The sequence below is a fragment of the Rhipicephalus microplus genome, chromosome 2, assembly GCF_043290135.1.
Source record: "Rhipicephalus microplus isolate Deutch F79 chromosome 2, USDA_Rmic, whole genome shotgun sequence".
Lineage (NCBI taxonomy): Eukaryota > Metazoa > Arthropoda > Arachnida > Ixodida > Ixodidae > Rhipicephalus > Rhipicephalus microplus.
In genome coordinates this window covers 101,713,924-101,735,961 of record NC_134701.1, presented here as the reverse complement: position 1 = coordinate 101,735,961, position 22,038 = coordinate 101,713,924, and the positions used below count along the sequence as shown (strand labels likewise).

Sequence of the window (22,038 nt, the reverse complement as noted above, 5' to 3'; positions counted from 1 at the left end):
TGCCCCAAGAACGTCAATGGCTCGAGGACAGGAACCCGGCCTTTCGAACTTCGCGCGTAGTTGCGGGTTCACCCTGGCTCCCTTGCATCGTCTTGTCGGCGTCCGAACAGCTTCGTTCTCCGTGAGCGTCTCCTCTTCTTTCTTCAATGGGCGCGCAGCAATGCCCCTTCATTCTTGTCATCTTCCAGGTGATGTCGCGCGGTCGTCTGCTATGCTCGCATTTTTTAAGCAACTACATCACTTCATCCAATTTTCGTAACACGTGACAATGTTTGTGTCTCTGGGAGGCAAATCGAGGGCAACGGCATAACAGACAGAGGGTCAAAGCCACTGACTTCGAATTCACACTGTCGCTCACTTCGATAGGGTTGTATAGGCTTTTGTGAACGTAACCCCCCACCAAAACCGACAAAGAAGCGAACCTTCAGATTTGCGATGTCCAAATGGAGGTCAATGTTCCCGTTGAGGGCTTATTGTGTGGAGTCTTGTATGTTTCATTCTCAGAGGTTCTTCTTCAGCAAACACACTGTAATTAACGTGAATGTGATGTGGGTAAAATTATCGGTACACAAAATATACACGACTCCGCATACCAATGAAAGAAACACGGAAAAATACGAATGGAAACAAAAGAGTACACTAGCACTGTATCGCATCCCCACATGGTCCCATAGTAGGAGCTAGCGTGATTCGCTTCAAGCTGAAGGCAAAGATGGTAAATACTGTTGGCTTTTGGGAGCGAAACGCCGGCTGTTGAATGAGCGGGGACGAGGAAAACTCAAAACCACGGGTTCATTAAATGTTGATGCCAGTTTAACGCTTCTAATTAAGATGATTCACTCAATAGACTTTCTTGTAATTATTATTGTGATGCTCCAGGGAACGAAACCTTATCAGCACGTTACAAATTGGACAAATCACAGAAGATGTGACTTATGCAAGGAGACTGAACAAATATAGATCTTGTTATGTAGACTTTCTCTAATAAAATCACATGTTCTATACAGCACACTATGATGCAGAATCCTTATTTACGAAACCTGAGCTGCAAATGCACATTTAGGAGGGCGACCTGCTAGTTTGTTGGGTTCAGTTGTCAATATGCCTCGAATGTAGTATAGGCTGTGAATATTTTTAAATCGTAAGTGGCGTTCAGCTTGTAAAAACGAAAGTCTGAAAACAAGAAAAAGTGTCCGTAAATTTGAGCATATGCGTCTTCAAGCATCGGTGTCCAAAATTTTGCCTTTATGTTTCTGACTTTTCGTATCTTAATAAGAAATTTCCTCTAGCAAGCACGTCCGTGAATGTGACGCTCAAGATAGGGAACTACGGTACACTTGCTCTCAGAGAAAGGGCGACACGCATTGATAATTTCCTTTTTTCATTGGGCTTTTCTAGCATCTCTAATTTTGATGAAAAATATATACAACAAGTTATAGGCAAGAGCAGAGATAGCATAAAAAACATTGTTCCTATTCCTGTTAAGGAGGTGACATTTTAGGGCCCATAATTGATTCAAGGTATTTCACTTTCGGTGTATGACCGGCGGATATACGCATGAACTGATTACAAACAGTCTCCGTTCGACTTTAGCTGGACAAAAAGCAAGTATTCGCAAAGTTTGTTCATTATTTTTTCATTGTTATTGACATCTTGTACCGAAACATGTCCGACTGTCGGGGAAAATATGAAAACTGATTTCAAGCAACAAAGATGTCTTTTTCATAAAACCTAATGCAGAATAGAGATATGAAGCAGACAGTCATAAAAATTGAGACGCTATTTTAAAGGTACTTGAGGCAACTTTGTTGAACGCGCTGGGCGTTGAAACTATTGGCTGCCTCGCTTGTGCAGGAAACTTTCTTTTTGACAGAATATATGCTGGCGCTGAGGACGGCAAGCTGAATTCAGTGTGCAGCGTACTTTACAAGAAAGACCTTAAATGCATTTCCACGTCATATAAGCAAAACAATGCAATTGCATTTACTTCAGCACTTCTTAAGCTAGAATTATGCAGTTTTACTAACGTTAGACCTAGGTATAGCAGTAGCGCCACGTTTGAGACGCGTGTATAACAGCGACAGGACAGAGTTCTCTTATTGGTACCGACAATGTTATATTCAGCGTTTATCCAAGAATGAAGCTTTTACTAAGCGAACAAGCTGTATCCAATGAGAAGCATTTCTATGCGTACTGCAGAAAATTTGAGTGCTTTAGTGTAAACATATTCATATTTTTGTCTATCTGTCCACCTACGTGAAGATGCTCTGGAGATGGGTTATATAAAAGATGTGCGACTGTTCAACGTACATGCCTGTGCGTATAACATTTGTATATATGTTTAGCGCAATTTAGTAATTTAGTATGGTTAAAAAGATTACACCATACCACAGTCCCCTTTCCTCGGCAAGCTTTGCGTGTTATCAATCACCTTGATACCTCAGATTTGGCAAAACTTTTTTAGATTCACCTCTAGGGGACGCTCAGGTGGCGCTGTCTCTCACATGTGAGAACACGTTCTTACGAGGTTTTCTTGAGAAAGTGGGATGTGGGATGACAGGAAACACATTTACGGGCTCCGGCGACAAACACGCCAGCAGCCTAAGCAAATGAGGTGCTGCGTATCTAAAGGATGACCCACCAGACCAACAGCTAGGCGTTCAGGGAATGCGTAGGCAACGTAACTTTGGTCATCATCAACAGCCTGATCACGCCATATGTTCCACCAATATGAAGTCTTGTGCAGGCAGCGGTTATGTTATTCATAAAAACTTCACTATCATCTAGCTTTTCATCTAGCCTTTGAGTACCAGCCTTCTCTTGGCATCCAGTTCATCAAGCTTTATCTGAAATATTTCCCTTACCATCACGCTGTCTTGCCTGCCCATTCCCAGTCGTTATTCTTAATTTTGGCCAGGATGATTTTAATAATATCTTTTCCTTGGCTCGCTTTTCTCTCCTATCTAGCTGCATTGTCCAAAATAAAGCATAACTATACCTTTGCATGATTTCATGACGTTTAATTTGGTTCGAGATGCCGAAGTTCAATTTCTTTTTTGATTTTTTATTTGTTTATACAGCGCTGCTGCCAAAATGGTACATAGTCCTAATGGGAATGCCACCAGCATTGAAAGAAAACAAAAACAACTGAAATGAAAAAAAGAACAAGGGACAGCATCTTTCATGTCCTTCTTTTTTTCCTCCGTTGCTTCTGCTTTCTTTTTGTGTTGCTGGCGTTTCCACCAATATTATCCATTCTTCCTTGAGCTGTTGCATGTTTCGGGCCACTCTGCGTTCGCACTGCCTCTCGATAAAACTTCAAGACACAGAGCTTGTTTATCGAAGACGGAATACCACTTTTGTTCGGCAAGCGTCGGCGACGAACGACTTCGCTGATATCATAGAAAACAAATTTATTGCAGGAATACTTCTCTATTGACTCTGACAGGTTCATTGCCTAGCAAATTTACCTTCAGAGAAGATTCATACTGCACTCACAAAGGGTACTGTCAATGTTATGCCATCTAGAAGAGAGCATACTCGTTGTTTCATTGAAAAGAGTTTGCACTGCTTATGCTATGCAATGAAAACAACCTTCTAGTTTCGACAAACTCATGCTGTGTTGATATTGCACATTGCTCACCTTCAGAAGTTAATTTGTGCTGCCAGCATAGATTGTAACGCAACTCTAAACACCCCGTACAACTCAGAGCAAGCTCTAATTTCACTCACTTTGTGGATATGATGGTGATATTTTTTTTAAATATTGTCAGTAGCTCTTATACAATAGTGGCAATTTTACCGACCTGCTGCATTCACTGCCCATGCCGGCTTTTTTCTAATTGAAACTGATATTATCATTGCCACCCGCTTGTTTCCACAACCACGCTGCTCTTTTGTCTTGAGGTTACAGTTGTTATTGTTTTTCTATTGCTCTCGGAAGGAAGCTGACAGTGGAGTTCGCAGAATTCTGAGATCTTCAATACCTTCCACCCCGAATGGAAGAACTACAAGGTAAAGAACAGTAGCCTACAGGACCAAATGGAAAATGAATTAACCAATAGACTGTGGACATACCCTGGCATCGTGCGGGATGTGAAGATGGTTCATAAGGTATTACGAAATGGTCATACGAGAATAAAGTCTCATAGTTGCACAAACTAAGGACGACAGAAAGTGAGACTTGAGAAGCAAACTAATCAGTTAGTGGTGAGATTAAATGTAGAATACTTCGAAATTTTGCTTCGAAACACTTACTCGGCTTCAGAGCACCTACGTGAAAGGATAATCTGACAACTATGAAACGTGCTCTTAAATTCACAGGAACAGTTGTCATACATGACACTGGACAGCTTTGTCTGGAGTAGAAACCCGAACTAAGAAATAATACAGTATGAAAGCATCAAATACAAAAGACGAAATAGAGCTGTGGAGCTCTCGAAGGCAATGAATAGAAGTATTGTAGCTAACAGAAAAATATATGAAAAGTTAATTCAAAATGGCCGCCAATTCACAAACTAAATTGTACTGGTGCAGCGAAGCTTGGTCTTAAGAGTCATAATGTCATCATTGAAATCGCCGACTAGTATAAAGGATGGAAGAACAGACGGAGAGATGAACGGACGAACGAATAGACAGATACATGGACGAACAGATAGTTGTACAGCTGAGCAGAGAGAAAAATGGATAAATGCATGGATGCACGGACGGATGGAAAGACGAGCGCTGATCGAAGTGATGGACAAAAAAGATGAAGTTAGGCATAGATGGTTTAACGGACGGACGGATGGACAGGTACACCGAAGTTACATGGAGAGTGTGGTTCATGGTCCATACATGCTGTGGGCGCTCTATGTACGGTATAGAAGAACGGACGACTGGGACTTACAACGGTGGCAACGACGGACATTGTGCGAGCCTTCAGGAGGCTTCGCTCCAAACTGCTGTAAATAACAAAGAATAAAAGCGAAAAAAGGGCACTGGGCACAATTAAAATCCCAGCATATCCTTTTAGTGAATGGGGTTGAGTGTCCATCCATCTGTCTGTCTGTGTGTCTGTCCGTGTGTCTGTCTGTGTGTCCCTCTGTGCATGTGTCTGTATGTCCGTCTATGTGTCTGCTTGTGTGTGTCTGTTTATTGATGCTCTGTCGGTCCGTCCGTCTGTCTATCTGTCTTTCCGTCCGACTGTGCGTCTGCCTGCCTGCCTGCCTGCCTGCCTGCCTGCCTGCCTGCCTGCCTGCCTGCCTGCCTGCCTGTCTGTCTGTCTGTCTGTCTGTCTGTCTGTCTGTCTGTCTGTCAGTCTGTCTGTCTGGCTAGTTATGCCTGACGCAGGACAAGGTTATACTAAGAGGAGGTTTGCCCTTAAAAACCAGACGTCTGGAGCATGAGATAAGAAAGACAACATCACTAGCAATTTGCATGGGGTAAAAAAGGCGAATAAATGGCAATGAGTCGGGCACGTAGCACATAGGCAGGGTAATTGCTGGTCGTTGGGTAACTCACTATATTCCCATAGAAAGCAAACGCATGAAGGGCAGACAGAAAGTTAGGTGGGCTGATGAAAATAAATAGTTTGCAGGTATAACGCAGTAATAAAAAGCACGAAACCAAGCTGATTGGCGGATCATGGGATAAGCTTTTGTCCTGCAGTGAGCGTAGTCAAGCTTATAATAATGATGTTATAAGATAGCTGAGGAAATAGCACAGAAATCTGCGCGAAAGCAGGGGCAAAGCGGAAGATAATGTAAGATCGCATTATCCAAGAACAATCAAACATCTCAGCGGTAATGACAAGGGGTATATGTTTGCCTTGCAGGATATGCAAAGAGGCAAAGCTGCGGGTAAAGAGGCAAAGCTGGGATAAGACAACAGGGAATCTCACGAAGCACATTGGATAGATTGTTGGATGAAAACTGGCCACCGTAAATACGAAGGGTCTGTTGACGGCCAGGGTAACAGAATTTAGGAATATAGCAAAATTCACCTTATCAACCGAACGTGAAAAACAGACGTGGACAGCTAGAGATAAAGAAAGAGAGAGAGATAGCAATCAACGTGCATTCGATTAATGAAGAATGAAGGAAAGGATACTTTTAAGGTCTTAATATGCTTTGTAAGGTACAATTCATAGAATGGAATAAAAAAACATTGATGCTAAGAAAAGCATAGCGGATGTATTTGGAAGTAATTGCAGTGTAAATGTGAAGAAACAAAAGTGGCTATAGTGGTATCTCTTCACTGTTCAAAATTTTTCACTAGACTTTGCGCATTCGTGAAAGCCTTTCTACACAATCCATGCTTATCCATTCGCCTAGGTGGTTAGCCAGTTAAACAAGTTTGTTTCTATTGTAGGTGTCCCGCAAGGATATGTGTTCATACCAGTTCATTTAACGTGGCCCTCCTCCCACTAACATGCAAGCTCGCGGTAATACACCACGCAAAATAACTATGTGTATGTACACGACAACACTCTTGGGACCGTGCACCCTGAAATCAGCTCTAAAGAGCAAGCTCTACAAGAGGCACTCGACGTAACTCACACCTGGTGCACTCAGATTGGTCTCGAAATCTCCACAGAAAAAACAAAGTTCATGTCGGTTGTAAACAAGTATGGATGTCGTAGGCTGTGACTGTAGTTTCTACTGTTATTTTAAATCAGCAGCCGCTACACGAAGCCTGCAATATCCACGTTCTTGGCCTGGCAATTCATTTCATCGTATCTGCAGGATTTTTATCAATAGTGCTACGCGGCAGGTATCAGAAATAATACATGTCTTATGAAGGATTGCAAAGAAATCTGGTGGTGCTGACTCCAACATGGCTAGCCTCCTTGTCTGTTCAATAATGCGGTCAAGGCCCCTACTGCCCGTGTAATCTAGAAGCGGGCAATTCTTGCCCGCTTCTAGATTACACGTGCAGTAGGGACTTCCCGACTCCAGAGGGTTGCTGTTGGGCATGTCATGTTTGGCATAATTGAGTGGATAGTGAGGTAAAAATAAAACAGAGGACAGCTGTATTTAGGAAGAGTAGTTACACTTGGAATTATTTTGAGTTGTCCAATGCCCTTCGCAGCTGCAGTGCCGTGTACTCAGTTACTTTTTCAATATTGCTGTTATTCTTTTCTAACGCTTTAATTGCTACAAATGTACCGGAATTCTCATTTACTCCTTTATTGAAAGTGCTAAATCGGTGGATAAGGTATGACTCTCGTTGTTCACGTTCTAAGTTTGATATAAATACCGTCTCAATGAGCCTTACTAATAGTTTGTTGAATGTATGGTCGAGAAGATTGAGATGTTTTGATAGGGGTAGACTTGGGGCTGATTTTGCATGGGCTCTGTATATATTGAAGCGAATCCTAAATGGTGTTTTGTTTGTCTGAGGTACTGCATACTACACACGTTGCATTCGAGTACGTATACCACAATAAAGTAATCGCATGTTAGGCATCCTCGTATGTTAATCAAAAACTTGGGTTGTGTGGTGGTTGCTTTGTGTGTTTCTCGCATCGCTTTACAAAAAGACATCGTGAATGCGAGAAACACACAAAGCAAGCAGCACACAATCCAAGTTTTCGATTAACATAGGAAGAAACTTAACATGCAATTTCTCTAATGTGGTATACCTACTCGAATGCAACGTGTGCAGTATGTAGTATATATATATATATATATATATATATATATATATATATATATATATATATATATATATATACGCTGGACCCGACGTATTTTATGCAAGAAAGAGACTACGAAACTTGCACGGAGGCATCTCTACTTTACGTTTTCAGCTGGTGGACCAGCTTTTGTCAGAGTAATGTGGCAAGAATTCATACGTGGCTTTAAAAGCTCCTGTCAATAACAGGTCAGCACCAACTGCGCTGGTTAGCATTTCAATGCGCATCATAAAGTCTCATGTGCTTAAAACATTAAAAAATAAAAATTGGGAAAAGCTGAAGGGCACACACATACTGAAGACAGGGTTCAAGATTCCCTTGCATGTACTGTGACGGGGTACCATGCTTATATGTAGTTAATAGATGTAGAAACGCAGTGGTGTAATGACATTGCATGGCAGTATGACAACAATCTTAGTGATATGTGAACGTGCAATGCAAGCCACTGTGAAATGATTGAAGATAAGTTTTTTTAAAATTTCAAAAGAATAAAGGCATATATATATATATATATATATATATATATATATATATATATATATATATATATATATATATATATATATTGTGTACCTTGTTACTTTGTCCCGTTTGTTTGCACTTCCAAATTGTCATAACGAATAACCCGGCAAACCCGGCTACATCTTTTCTGCATGTTGTTGATAATAAAAATTGCACCCGCCCAAAGATTACTTCACAACGGCTTCTTTACAAAGCATCTAACAAGTTTTGAGCAGTTGTTTTGAGCGAACCACCTGCTTAATAAATTTTCAGCACTGTTTGAAGCAAGAACTTTGTTTGTGGCCGGATTCAGTACGTCGCCGTTAATTGTACCGTTATGCGCATCTTGCTGGCACACAAAATCAGTGTGACGATTGAGAAGTTCTAAGAATTCGATCCTAACAAGTATTTAATAAATTGGCGTTCATGACCCGTAAGTCAAAGTAGAAGTGCCCTCCAGCTTCTATGCATGCATGCGATGCGGTGAATAAATATTGGATCAATCAAATTGGATTGCCACATGTTTACAAGTCTGTTAATATCGCTGCTTTAAAACTCAAATACCGTGTTATGTATGATACATTTATTTCGAAAGAGCGGGGAAATATTTTTGTACGCTTGCATTATCTCTGTAAAATCAGCCTTGTGGTTTCTTATCTGAATAATGATAAGAATCCTAGATAAACTGTGCATTTTTGAATAAATAAATGAAGCTTCTTTGAAAAAAGTATATAGGAGCATGCAATAGGGCTCTGAAGGCGCGCTGTTATCTGGAGTGGTGAAGTGTTAGTACCTCTTAGAATAATGCCTATGCTATAGGAAAGCAGGACACAAAAGGTACACGCATAGAATTTCAAGATCTATTTAGCGAAGTTGACATGACGTCCAGTTTCCTTGTTGAAGAAGTGTCGATTTTATCCCTTGTATGAAATTTTATCTTTCTAGTTTTTGTGTAATCAGTGATTACACAAACTTGCAAAGTAGGTGGCCGAAGTTTCTTTCTTACAGATCGAGTCACCGTTCACTGAGCCAACATTCTATTTCTCGGCAAGACATCAGTGCCACAGCGGCGGTTACCAAAAAGCGATCAGGCAGCTCAGCAGTTGTCTGTTCCTTGTTATATTCGGCGGGATGATTTTTTTATTCAGAACGAGACACAAGGGAAAGGGGACATCAAGAAGAATGCGTAGGATGCCTTTGCTGGAATGGCATGTCGTTGCAAATGCATCGAAAGTTCGAGACTCTAGCAAACAACCTTGAACAGCAGTCTCCCATGACTGCACTCTTTGAAGCACGGAATACGAGGCTTGCGTGAACCAAATGGTTATTGGCGAACTCCTCTAGCATGCCAAAAAGGAAAAGGGAGAGTGAGGCAGCAGAAGTAGGCACAGAAATGTGGCAGCGTATGCTCAAAGCAGGGCGCTTTTTCTGTGGAGGCATCACTTTCACTCTAGCGGGCGTTGCTCATAAGCAGTCCTCTGTGCATTAACACTACATGTAGCGGGATGCTTGCATGAACTGACTTTGCTTTCAATGTGAAAAGCTTTTACAGCAGAAGATTCTAGAGAGCCCGATATTTTCGATGTTAAAAATGCACGTCGTTCTTCTTTAAAGCAAAATACCACTGCACATTAAGATTTCTCGCAAAACGTTGATTGAGTGGAACGAGCAAAGGCAGAAATTTTCTTGAAACCTAACACGGCAGGTTCATCTTTTCCACAGCCGACGTAACTTCTTCCATGCATTTCTCTTACAGAGTCAAATAAAAGGCTTTCATTGCGCGGCTCACTTCATCCTAATGAAATAAAAAGTATCCTCACAAAATTAGCACAAATTCAGACACGTGCACTGCGTAATTTAGTTTTGATTGCGCTATCATATTAACAGAAAAATAAAATAGAGATAGATGATACAACTACATGACTGTCAGAAAGTGTTGTTGTGAATGAAAACGCAAGTGGTATTTAGCTTTTGTATATAATTCCAACTTTTTCAGTTTGTCGCACACTCCTTATTATTACCTGGTCTTCACCTGAGAGAATGAAGTCTACAAACCATTGTTGCCTTGATTGCAGGAGCCTGTAACACTCACAGTATCAAAGCTCAACACTTAAAGTGAAAAACAATGACAAACGACATCTTAGGTTGTCAGACAGTCCATAGATACAACTCTCCCCGCTCTCATACATGCCATAAAGTAGACATCCTGGTGTTATAGATGATTCTCGCAGATTTTAAATATTGTTCTCGGCTATGCTATTTGTACACTTGAATAGGCACGAAAAATTAGGGACACTTTCGAAAACGGCAGCGTCAAGACGAAAAAGTATTCAAGCACGCTTTTTATTGGCTGACCAGTGAAGCAAAATATGGGGGTCAACCACAAAAACGATCGTCATGCATAGGTGCTATGCCCGTGAGAAACACACTTTTTATATAGCAAAAAACCTTCTTTCTGAACGTGGCGTGTGAGGCCAGTTGGCCATTTTGTTTGTAGTAATAATTTAAACAAAATATTTATTTTCTCTATAATTTATCGATGTCGCACCATAGCTGAGGATGATGAGGATCTTTCGTGGGTGAGGAAACTGGTCAGACAAATGACACTTTTAGTTCTATGCCGTAAAAGCCGTAGGAAAGCTCATTCATTCATTCATTCATTCATTCTATTTTTTGTGGCTTTATATGAATTTTTTGGTTCAACCTACAGCTTGTAGAATAAATAATTTGTTGCGAACATTTACATGGCAGCATAGTATAAATTTTCTGTACCGATTAGTCATTTGTGTAAGCAAATAAATGCACAGGCGGCTTCTTCTTTAAATGCTTGGAGTTATGTAGGTTATGAGTACAATTAACATGACACGACGGCTCTGAATATATTCAGATCAAAGGTCAGAGGCTTCTCACAGTTCTTTAAGTAGGTGTGCTAAAAAAATTTAGCTGAATCAATGTATGGTAGAGAGAGGACGAAATTATCGAACGCTTCGAGCTGGTTTTAATGTTCAATCGTAACTCAGGTAAACGCGTCAACGTAGTAACACAGAATATGATAGCACTAGGTGAAGTACGAAATTCAGCTAGCTCGATCCTGCAAAAACCACTTGACAGAACAGCTGCAGCCGCTTTCGTCAGGTATATCACTATCCTGCTCGCACTATCATACTGATATGTTTTCATCAAGCGCCGTATCATTCAAAGAGAAGTATTTTACGTACGTACCTACTGCGCCACAGCAAATTGTCACTCGCTCGTGGATATGGCTAGAAGCTGTTTTTACAGCTGCTTTCCAGACATAATGGTCGGGGTTTGCCTAACGCATTTGAAAGTGACGAGAGGGCTGGTGTCACAAAGGGTGAAGCTGTAATTCTTGCGAATAGCCTGCAAGGAGACTTCGCCATATTGTGGCCTATATCTTGTGTCCTACAGCAAAGCAACATATTCTACCCGAGCTGGCACAGTGAGCAAGGCCTGGCACATCGAGCACTTAGAAAACAGGGGCCGTGGACTTTGTATAAAAAGGGCTATTGTTGCCATTGAAAACACGGTATTTCTGATACATCTTATACGGATATATCAATGGTGGTTTTAGACGCCTACTTCGAGCTGAAGCTGGCTCTGCAGATGAAGGATTCACTACGTTCGCAGTAAATGGGTCTTTTAAATGATTTGGCTTTCTTTCTTGTAGCTTAAACGACCAAATACTAGGAATAACTTAGTGATGTCGCTTTCGAGTTCAAACGTTCGTATTTCTAACAAAATGATCGCTTTGAAAACATCTGCAACAAATACATTTTCGTCTTTGGTGCGTGGTGCATATTTAAATAATTTTATGACAAATAATAAAAAGCTGTAGTACACTCACCGCTAGATCATGCCGCATTCACGGCTTCAGTGCGCAAAAATTATGCTGCTATACTAAAAGGTTCTCTCCGCAACCAACGTTTGCGGCACGGTAACGTTACTTCTAGTACACTTTCAAACGCTCTAACACTAAACGTATATTTAATACTATAAAAAATTTGAACATACGGGTGATACTCGCAAATATTACGATAATGTTGTGCCGACAGCAGAGTACCGCCATCTTTTTTGACGAACCAGTGGCCAAAAAGCCACCAGCGAGTTTATAATCGGTTTTGGGCGCGTACAAGAGATTCCCACTCCTTAAATAGATCATAAATTTCTTGATCGGGAGCACTTTAGTAAAATAGAATCGGTTTAGTGATTGAGCATTGTCGTTTACTGAAAGGAGCATTGATGCTGAGCTCGTAGGGCAATTTGCAGTCCAGAAGAGCCCGAACGTGGTGACACGAACTGACTCTCACACGATTATGATAAACCCAATCATTCTTCACTGTATACTGCAATGACGCATTCATTGTAATTTCTATGAAACATTTTTTTTGTCTCTTAATCACCCGCGACTGCCTAAAAATATACCACATAGCTCAGAAATATTTGAAAAGATTGCGTATAAACTACCTGAGCATTTCTTCAATTTGTTCGACTGATTCTTGTCTTAATGCCTTTGTTTAGTCGTCAGGTACCTTACCTAGAAACAGAACCCTTATTCCGACAAGATTACTCTTGTCAGCTATCTAGAGATTGGCATCGCAGAATGATGTAAGTAGACTGGTAAATCAGTTTAGGGATTTGTCTTTATCGAAGAAGCAAATTACTATAGCAGCAATGCAGATGCTTCAAAACGTGTCATGAAACAGCCGCAAGACGTAGTTGGTCACCTTTTGAACTCGAGCAGGTGCGTTTTTCCATTCAAATGGGAGTCGATTACAGCAATAGAAACCAATTGACGTTCGGAAGGAATTGTATTTCATTTGTATCTCACAATGTGCAACTCACTGAAAGAAGTTACTTAATTCAATGCGTCAGGACTCTGCGAAGTCACCCATGTCAGATATAATGACGCAGTTTAGTTTATGCTATCTGTCCGAATTGCGTAATTAGAGACGAAGCACTTGTTTTACATTACTGGGGTGCTCGCCATTATGTGGCGTTGGCAACATACGTGTATCTGTGTTGGAAAACTGGACTTGACGAGCCGCAGAAAAGTTGTCTTTCAACTTGTTTATTAGCTGAATGTTTTTTCAGCTCAGTGGGCAGAGGCCCCTGTGGCACATATGCAAGTGAGTTTTCCGAGGGGCAGATGGTACTGTCAAAAGGTATTTTCTTTAACGCGAAAGCTCTGGTCGAGTGCTTGAACCAACAGCCATAACTGAGGAATTCGGCTGACGACACCTGCGCAAGGAAAACACGCAAATATCTTGCTCAGGCTACTTTAATTTTCTGTGGAAACTATCGCTAAATTGTGTTTTTTTAATTTCAGAATTATCTCCCTATATTTTTGAAGAAATAATGCGTTAGGCGGAGAACAGCAAATCTACGCAGTGCTGTCGATACATTGCACGCAGTATTTATTTGCGGCTGCTTTCAACATGCGTGGCTTTCAGCGTGTGTCAGGAAAAACAATAGAGAGTTTCTTCTTGTTTTTCTTGTCAGTGCTGTGTTCAACCGATGGTTTAACGGCCCGCGCTTGTGGTGCTCCCAAATCGTATACAGGTGACACTGCTATCACTGTCAAATCCCCGTTATTTTTGCCTGTGCAGAGTGAGCTACCATTCACTTCTACGCCTGAAGTTAACATCATTTCGAAAGCAAGTAACATTGTTCGAGAGCCACTCGATGTAAATGAAGGGTAGCAAAAGCGATACTTTGTACAAGATTGTTCAAACTTTTCTTCTCAGACTGCCACTTTCTTAGCGGCGAAAGCATGCTGTTATGCAAAGAGACGCAACTTTACTTCCGGTAAAATCACACTATTTTTTTGAGTACAGCGAGCGAAGGCTTTGCAAGAAACTTTTGCTATGTGTAAAACATTAATAATAATATTATTATAATTACCATCAAATAATAATCATTAATATAGGTGTCGTGGTGTAATGTCCTAAAACCTTCGTTGCCCCTGATAGGGCTTGTGTTTAAAGTACGGCTGAGGGGATGTACGGAGGTACTATGGTTTACCAGATTTGAGCTCTGCAGCAAGCTCCTGAAACATAATTCACTTCGTGGACATGGCGTCCTTTTTTTTACCAGAATTTTCTGACTGCGCATAGCGAAACATCGCTCTATAAGTATCCCAATTCGTTGCCGACCAAATAAAAACATCTTGTCTGCAAACGCTAGTCAAATTTCATTAATATGAAATAAGTGCTTTCACAAGCCATTAATATATTAACTGTTTATTATTTGTGTGCTTGCTTACGCTGCAGGCTCAAAGAGACTATATCAGCTGTGATCTAGAGAAACACAGTGTTGTGAAAAGCACAATAACGCACAAGCAGCAAATATAGACGCACAAAATTTAATGCATGCAGCTAAACTTTATTTTCAGGCAACAGCCATGGGGAAAGTAAGGGGGGGGGGTCTATCGTGTGCCGTTTAGGAGCTGCGTTGCTGGCCATGGCTATTCCAAACTAGAATATAATTTTTTGTTCACATAAGCCATGGCGAAACCGCAACGGGCAGGCTTCAGAACGTAGCCGCTCGTTTCCAAGCTGCATGCCCTCCTAGTTTGTGGGATCGATGTTTTTCTGCACTTGGTCCCATCTGATGTACGAATTCCAGGAAGCAAACAGCGAGACGCCCTGATAAAAAAAGCAGCCCCGTAAGCGAGTAACTAAATGCGCCACAACCTTGCATCTTCAAAGAGAGCACGATCGACGCGCTAGAAAAATGGTATCCACGAATTGATATTCTTATTAAGGACATGCACTTAACTAGATCTCAAAATGAGTTCTTTGTGAGTATGGCGGTAACCGATTGTACACGCTTAGTACTTATACCACGACCTTGACATAAGGTTTACAGCGAACACAAATGAACCACACTTAGTAGCGCAGGATTAAGGATTTATGTTTAAGATTTAAAGTGAACAGACATGTACCACCTTAAGTTTCTCACTTGGAATGGTTTACGTATTTTATTGATATATCAAAAGTTTACTTGTATCGCTAATCCAAAAGTCTTGTTGATGTGTTTGTATTCGTTGTACTTATACCAATCAAGATCGCTGTGTTTATGTTCTTGTGCACTCTACTCATAACGCTGTATAATCTTGGGCTATTTTACATCAATATGTACGCGTGTGTTCTGTATCATAAACGCTTGTTCGTGTGTATCTTATGCTTTGCCGTCACGGCAGAATGACCTGGTCAGGCATTTATTCAGCTTGCAATATTCTTCCCTAAGGCAAACTTAGCAATATCGCCTTGAATAAATATTTCAAATTGAAATCAAATTAAATTGCGCCATGCAGAATGCTTTGAGCCACGCTTAATACTGTGTAATTACGAAGATGGCATACGTGCTCTGAAAAAAAAACCAGCTCAGGGGAGAAGTAACGTCAACTTTAGCCCTGAATTGTGTCCTTTGTTCACCAGAAGACCAAGTCTTTGAATAGCTTGTCGTGCGCAAAATCGAAGGATTACCGAATGAACGAACGGCTCATATACACGATCGGATGGGAGAGGGCGGGTTGAGGGGATGAAAAGACGCTTGATCTGCAGGCCATGTGGTGACGGGTAAGCAGCCTTTCAAAGGTATGGCTTTTGCTCAGGTGCGCCTCATTGTTCCGAAACTCGCCCTTATATTTGTGGGTGTTGTGATGGCATGACGTGGGGAAATGAGGGGAGAAGAGTGGGGCAAACGCCTGTGCAGGGGTTCAGTGAACTGATGACAAGGCTCGGTAGCACACTCACAGTTACCATGAAGGCTATAATGCGAGAAAAGATTGATTTGTCGGCGCCTATTATTGCGCTGTTCATTATAGAAATTTTGAAGGTAGTTCAATATTATTCACTATATATGCTAGCGGGGACAATCGTGCATGTCTGATGTAAATTTCTGCGCGTATGTGGTGTATTTATCAGCGTAGGGCTTTTCCGGAATCGGTCACAGTCACTACAGCCAGATGTGCGACTCGTGTTCTTCACTCGTCGGTATCTTTCTAGCTCTTATTGAGCGAAAGGCGAATGCCGCTTCAGCCACTATCAATGTATACCTGTAAAGAACATGCTTCGTTGCATGTCCTGTAAGTGTGGAAGCACGCGCATTTGTGTTTCTGTGAAACGGCTGTTTATCGTGTTGCAAACCGCAACTTTTCTTTCCAGAAATGAACACCCCATCTTACATGCAAGACTGTTTCGCGGTTTCTTTTCTTCCAAGCCTACCCTGCCATGATGGTCTAGTGATAAAGGTACTCGGCTGTTGACCCGCAGGTCCCGGGATTGAATCCCAGCTGCGGCGGCTGCATTTTCGATGGAGGCGAAAATTCTGTAGGCCCTTGTGCTCGGATTTGGGTGCACGTCAAAAAACTCCAGGTGGTCGAAATTTCTGGAGCGTTCCCATATGGCGTCTCTCATAATGATATGGTAATTTTGGAACGTTAAACCCAACATATCAATCACTCAGTTTTTCAAAGCTTCATGAATGAATGCCATCACTTTGAAGTGTGATTATCATTTTCTGGATTCGCTGACCCTAGAAATCGCGAGCCTCTGGTAATTTCCAAGGTGAACTTTTCAATTTTCTCGACTTGACACATTACACTCTGAAAATAAAAATGCTGAAAAAGCACTGCGTGGCTAGTTTCATTATGTTATGTTTTATAGCAATGAGAGGGCGCAACTATTGGGGCTAAGGTGATCAGGTTGTGGCATTTCAGCTATTTATTTAAGAACTTATTTATGTTTCTCGCAGGTGGGAGAGGGACAGCAGCCGAAAACCAACACCACTGGTGCGCATGGTGCACTGTTTGGGGTAAATATTTCTATCATTGCATTGTTCTCTGCAACGTTTTGTTCCTGCACACAGTCAATAATTTGGCGCTGAGTAAAGCACAGCTGACCTGAGCTATCATGCCGGTGTGGTTACGATGGCCAGGTGAATGATTCGTGGATTATTCAATGGTTCCTTCAAAAATTGTTGTAATGAATAAGTTTATCCTGAAGGAGTAACACTACCTCTCCCAGGGATAATTTCTCGGGATCATCAATTAGACTTTATGAGAGTAACGTTTTCTGTGTTAGAAATTATTACCGAAAATCAGCTGTTAGTACTTACTTGAGTAACAATTAGCTTTCTCAGGAGAAACTCGTAGTTCTCTTGCAGTAATCTTTCAAGGACTAACCATGAATCGTCTTGCAGCATTTTCAAAAAAAAAAGAGAATAGTGCTTTCAAATCAGTTGATCCCCAGAAGGACTAACCACCTACCCCTTTTAGTCGTTTGTTTTTTGGAGTGCAGTTGCGCTACTTTGTGAGTCTTCTAGCTAGAAGGAGGGCGAGATTGAACAAAAAGATACAGGAGCAGTCAAACGGGATTGGTCAAAGCTATTCCGCTGTTCACTACGTCACGATATACCTAGAAAATTTTCATAGAACTGGAAGGAGGTTTTGGAACCAGCTCGTGCGTCGTTCTGACAATAATGAGGTGCAAACTTTAGTTTTCGCCGTACATAATACTATTAATTTGGTGCATATAATTCATGCACAGGGGAGAAACAAAATTTGAACGGTGACAGGTATTTTCTTTTTGTCAAGCCGCTGCTGGCGTAATTCAAAGTACCATCATGCATCGATTTTTTACTTAGCATAGTGTAATGACCGCCTTTACTCGTTGGGTGCATTCTAAGTCTGGCGTAAGCTGCGGTGACCAAACGAGTTTGTCTCATAGTAGATCACGTCTTAAAACCTCAAGAATTACGTCATGAAAAGGTGTACTTACTGCTACATTAGATCCTCTATGTCGTGACACGCTTCAGTACGAATACAAGAGACACTTTGCTGCATCGTAAACATAAAGTCAAATAGACAAAATTTGAAAGTACGCACCGCAGCAAACCTGCCACGTTTCTCATGAAACCATCAAATAAAACTACGATCTGAAAAGGGCTTTGAAACTGCTTGCATAATTACCTAATAGTGTTGTCACCACCAAATTTTCACTCGGCTGCCAAACCCTCTTGCTTTCCCTCTCTCTGTCTCTTACATTATAATGAGATGATAGCTTCAACAGACACGCCCTTAAGAATTTATAATAACTCTGTACAATGCGGAACATTGTCGTATTATTAGAGAACGTGAAGCGACAAAACCCACATGGCCACTTTCGCACTAGCTTTAGCCGATTCGAACCTGCAGGTCATCTTCTTTTCTTGTCCGTCGATACGTAAATTCTGCCTCAATTTCTTCGTATATATTTGTGAACAGAGCATGGCTTTAAAGAGCCTCCTAGATCCGTGGCTTTACAAAGTTCTTGCAGCTCACCTTCTACTGTACTCCCTAATTTATCGGAGCAACATTGGCCGGAGGACCATGTCATCTATGTCACGTGGTGACGTCCTCATGTGCTGTCCAAAAACTCCCCGAAATTTTGCATTGTGTAACGTCACTGTGATATCCTTAAGTATCTCGTTTCGTTATGATAATTCTTCGGGGCCCTCACGGGACGCTGATGCCACTGTCGGTCTATTTTCGCGCTTCATGAGGAATCAAAGTCTTTCACCTAAATAAAGTTCATTTAAACGGCAAAACTGTTATACAACGTTCTGCATAATCTGATTTTTTTCTGTAGTAGAGCCTCATAACTACATAACTAGTCGTGACTAAAAATACTGAGAGCACCTGCGATTACTGCAGGGATTAGCAAAAAATTCAATGAGGACTTGAAACCACCAAAGGAAACCTGACTATGCCAGGGGGATACGCTGCATGCTCGCTTAGTAGAAAAGAGACCCAATTATGGAGAATACGTGTGCTTTCTGGCTGGGTAATTTGGCTTAGTTGCACAGCTCAAGCGAATAGCATTTTTTGGCTTGCAACAATGAAGAGCTGCAGTGCACCCAGCTTACGACACAATCACTGACACCCACAATACCAGCACTTCATCAACTGCTGTTTCATGCATATGCCTGTCTTCCTTGTCTTTTGCCGACCATCATTATTCACGTCATTATACTTTTATTCAGCTGAGCATAAATACTATGATCATGCTTTTTCGTGGTTGTTCTGATAAGATTAATGCAAACGAACCTCGTATTTCCTTATGGCGATGATTGTACAATTCTGCCGCAAATGAGTCATTCTCAATGTTGTCGCACGATTTATAACCGCGATGAATACTCTGTCAGTACCAGTCATGCACCCTAGCTGACAATTTTACAATTGAACTCGTGTTCTTCAAGGCTAGAATTGATTTGAGGAGGATATGAGTCTAGAGACAAGACCACTCGTCCATATGTCAGCTCGAGCACACGACCCCTGTTTACGGAATTTTTCATTGCAAGCTTTTATCTTCTTAATCCAGGCGTCCTAACCACGTCATTCATGGAAGCCCCAAAATGTGCCCATAAGCAGGGAAACAACGACCTAAATATGAACCAGTTGAGATATTTTGATAAGAGGGCTTCACTTATGCAGATATGTAACATGCGAAGTATCCCTAAACAAATGGCATATGGCTTCTGCAAATATATATTCTTCGTGATTCAGGGAAAATATGTTTGCATAAATTCAAATTCCGGCTTACTTAGAAACCTTCAGCGTCCAGCACCAATGAGCCTTAACTTCCAGCAATAGGTCAACTCACCAAACGATGTGGACACAAAAACGTGTTTCTATTACACCTAAAACAGGCCATATGACGTCGGCATCATCGAGACCAATGTCAAAGCTTGTGTTCCTTTCTTGCCGCGAAAAACCGACTATTGCGAGTAAGGTGACGTTGAGATGGTCATCTCGAATGGTAGTTTGCAGGCCAATAAGGTGCACTATGCTCGCAAGCGTGCCGGTTTTACAGCAGCAGCTGTCATGAGATCGCAACGAGGATGTCTCAGGTGTCTGTCACCACCGGTGTCCGTAACAGCTATCCCGAGAAATGAGAAAAGAAATGAAATAAGACAAAATATCAGGAATTCAACGGAACTCGAGCATGGTGTCTGAATCATGTGAGCCGAGTATTGCCCCAATAAGGCATGGCGGTGCATCAAAATCTTGCGCACGAGTGCCTTAAAAAGCGTTAATTTGAAAATACACTGTGTTGATATCCGCGATTCTATAGTACTCATATCAAGGCCTTCACTTTCCAAAATTATGATATGATTATGAGATATGCAGTAGTGAAGAGCTCCGACGGTTTTCACTACCAGGTGTTTTTTTTAAATGCACTGACATTGCAAGGTATGTGACTATCTACCACTTCGGCTCCATATAAATTCGACTACTTCTACCAGGATCGCGCCTGTGACCTTCGGGTCAGCAGCCGAGCACCTAAGCCATCGTTCCACCGAGGTGTACAACATACGCGAAATAACGCTGTAGAAAAGTAAAATAGCAACCCAGGCTCTGGGAACGTGAATTCTGCAACTGGGCGTCACTCCATATAAATTGCATTACGAGAAGGTCGTTGACTGCTTCTAATTTATTACAACGGGTTCAACCCTAGCCATTCACGATCATTAGCCACAAAATCAAGAGATGGAGTACCTTACAAGCATACTTGTAATATTAGACCCAACAGTGTTCGCAATATATTCTAGAAATTACACTCTTCCAGCTTTCGGTCTGAGTATCACTCCTGGAAGAGTCATAGCTTCCACTGCGGCTTCGATTCCCACGAAGGTTTGGCGCTCACAAAACACTTCTCCCGTTTACCGCCACCCAGTTGAGGCTCCTAATGATGACACGTACAACATTACATTCTAGAAGTGAGCAGTTATTCGCAATGAAACTGCGTTGTAGTCAGCCATGGTAAATTAAGTGGGTACGGCAATCGGCTGCTGATATGAAAACCGCGGATTTGATCTCGGTGGTCGCATTTCAGTGGCGGCAAAATGATAAGCGTCCACGTTATGAGGAACGTTATTACAGCCTAGAAAAGACCACATAATCAAGATTTCCGGAGTCCTCAAATAATGTTGCGGAGCACCCACCCACCAGTCCACCCTCAACTACAGCGTCACTCATAATGATATCGAAGTTTTTGTACGTACATATACAAATGGATCAACTAAGTTGGAAATGGTGAAGCAAAAAAAATTGCATGCATGCCATTTGCCCTCCTACACTTGCGCTTGCTTACAGGCGCTACGTGCTTATTGCTGTGCCTTTGAAACAAGGCTTAGCTCGCCGCACGAAAAGGCCAATAGTTTGAAAGCTGGTTCCAGTGCAGAGATTAGAGGGATCACGGCATAAAAAAACGCCTCACACATTTCGAATGCCACTCACCGTATACAAGCCAACGCAGACCGATTACTCAGAATTCGAGAACAAACGCTCTAATATGAAACGGGAAAAGGGTCGCCTAAACGACATCGCCTAGTGTCGGGCCTCTCTAGCGAGCGCTTCATGTTTTCTTTCTAATGGCCTTTATCTGCGAGTAACAGTCACATCCTGTCTCGCAGCCATTTGTTCTTAAACAAATGAATGTGAGATAAGACAAAATGCTGTCGCAGATTGTCAGCCTCCCCATTCTGTTCTAACAGAAATTAGGCCATAGATGCTCGTAGTTATGCAAGGTTGTAGCCCTAAGGACCGTGCTTGTTTTGAGCGGCAAGCGCAAAAGCGTCTTCCCTCCTGTAATGTTTTTTTTAAACTCTGCAATGCTGAAATATTAAAAAAATGGCCTAAAGTTAGGTCGTGCAAAATTTTTTGTTGAAGGGGCTCAAGCCTTGCAGGGGCATAAGCAAATATCCTAACTTGTTCGCAAGGAAGAAATCTGAATAAAAATAAACAAAACTGTAAAGTGTTGAATCTGAATAGCACACCTTATCTTCTGATTCTT

At 41.6% G+C, this 22,038-nt stretch overlaps 1 long non-coding RNA gene across 1 annotated transcript; it reads right to left on the bottom strand.

Annotated features, from left to right (window-relative positions):
- Positions 1 to 14,560: 14,560 nt before the first annotated feature.
- Positions 14,561 to 21,582, bottom strand: LOC142785382 (uncharacterized). Its single transcript, XR_012888949.1, has 2 exons — positions 21,483 to 21,582; positions 14,561 to 14,844 (listed from the first exon to the last, which is right to left on the bottom strand). It is a non-coding gene; the product is annotated as an uncharacterized LOC142785382 (long non-coding RNA).
- Between the last annotated feature and the right edge of the window lie 456 nt (positions 21,583 to 22,038).